We start from the raw sequence: 1,990 nt of genomic DNA, 5'->3' as shown, positions 1-1,990 counted from the left end.
TATTTTTAATAGAAACTATGTAGTTAAAAGTCTTAACTCTTTATTCTGCTCCTTTACACAAAGACTTTGCAACTTCTCATTAGTAAAATTTCTATAAACTCTGAAATGTACATACTTAGTAGCATATGTCTGCTACCATAAATCTTAAATACTTTATCAAAAAGTTTTATGACCTGGGGCTGGGTAGGTGGCTCAGTGGTAGAGTGCTTGCCTTGCATGCATGAAGCCCTGGGTTCGATTCCTCAGCACCACATAAGCAAAAAGAAAAAAGTTGGAACTGGCACGTTGGTTCAAGTGGTAGAGCAGTAGCTTTGAGCTGAAGAGCTGAGGGACAGCGCCCAGTCCCAGAGTTCAGGCCCCACTCGCAGACTCCCACCCCCCAAAAAATTTATGTCCTGCCAAACAGTCCTAGTTTTGGCATACATAAGCAAATTCCCAAAATTAAATATGTTTAAAACATTAAAACTTTAAAAAAAAAACCTTAACACTTGCTTCAGTGTTCATTATGACAGGTGCCTTGTATAAAATAATTGAATTCCTCCTCTTACACATCTCTTGAACAACAAATATCTGGAATTATTTTGTTTTTGACATGTCAGTCTTTATTCTTAAATGTGTGCTTATGTAAGAAGTACATGGTTCTAAGATTTCATGGCAATTATTTTGAGCTTACTTTTTGTTGAATTGTCTAGTTTAAGAAAATAAATTACACTTTACATATAAAAAATGTTCTATGCTCAATTCAGCATCAAGTACTCTAACATTGGAACAATACAGAGAAGATTAGAATGGCCCCTGAGAAAGGATGACAGGCAAATTCCTGAACCGTTCCATACTTTTACAACAACAGATGCTGGAGGGGATGTAGCCACAAGAGAACTGTACTGCATTCTTGGTGGGAGTGTAAACTTATTCAACCCTTTGGAAAGTACTATGGAGGTTCCTCAAAAGACTCCACATAGACCTCCCCTATGACCCAGGAATCCCACTTTTGTGCATTTACCCAGATGATCACAAACAAGACCACACTAAAGCTACCAGCACAACTATGTTTACTGCAGCATTATTTACCATCGCTAAGATCTGAAACCAACCCAGATGCCCCTCAGTAGATGAATGGATCAAGAAAATGTGGTATTTATACCAATGGAATTCTATGCCTCCCTCAGAAAGAATGGCATCGCCCAATTTGTTAGAAAATGGAAAGACTTGGAAAAAAATATTAAGTGATGTAAGCCAGATCCAAAGAAACATAGGCCCTATGTTCTCCTTAATTTTTAATAACTATTTTATGTCTGAGATAAGCAGAAAAGGTTAAAAGCTTTGCACATATGACCAGATTAGGCAAATCAAACCCAAGATAGGAACACACGTGTGTTTTTCTCTTGCTTGTTATTGATTCTTACGTACTTATAACAGGTGATGTGTTTTTTTTGTTTCTTTATATGTTCCTCCCCCATGCTATAACCCGTTTACACTGTATTTGAAGTTGGTGCGCCCACATCTTGTATATACGTTCCTCTAATTTGGGGAGGGAAAGGAAAAAAAACAAGATGCTTAAATAGGGATACAGGTTGACCCATTATAACAATGAGATGCACAAGACACTATGATGAAAAATGAACTTTACAATTTAGGCAGGGGAAGTGTACTTAGGGAGGGGAGTGTGCTTGTAGAGGTGGGAGGGAAGGGATGGTAGGGGAACATAAAGGAGGAGGTAACAATGCATGTTAGGAAATGTACTCATTACCTTGCTCATGTAACTGTGACCCCTGTGTACAGAATTTTACAATAGAAAACATATAACATGTTCTGAGATGGAAGAGTTTATTTCCTTTATTTTACTCATATAATATTGTTAACAAAGAAATTAATGCAAAACACTAATATGAAGGTATTTTGAATGTGTGTGTGTGTGTGCAAGAGCGTGTGTTCTCATCCAATTGCATGTATGTTGGTGTGCTCAGAGTTTGAAATCAGTGCTTCAAAG

General features: G+C 37.4%; 1 non-coding gene across 1 annotated transcript; it reads left to right on the top strand.

Annotated features, from left to right (window-relative positions):
* The first annotated feature begins 737 nt into the window (after positions 1 to 737).
* On the top strand, positions 738 to 840 carry LOC122127407. The gene has a single exon (XR_006151143.1). It is a non-coding gene; the product is annotated as a U6 spliceosomal RNA (small nuclear RNA).
* Positions 841 to 1,990: the final 1,150 nt, after the last annotated feature.

Source organism: Dipodomys spectabilis, unplaced genomic scaffold (assembly GCF_019054845.1).
Source record: "Dipodomys spectabilis isolate Male_0828 unplaced genomic scaffold, ASM1905484v1 ptg000300l, whole genome shotgun sequence".
Lineage (NCBI taxonomy): Eukaryota > Metazoa > Chordata > Mammalia > Rodentia > Heteromyidae > Dipodomys > Dipodomys spectabilis.
This window is presented reverse-complemented; position numbering and strand designations above follow the sequence as displayed.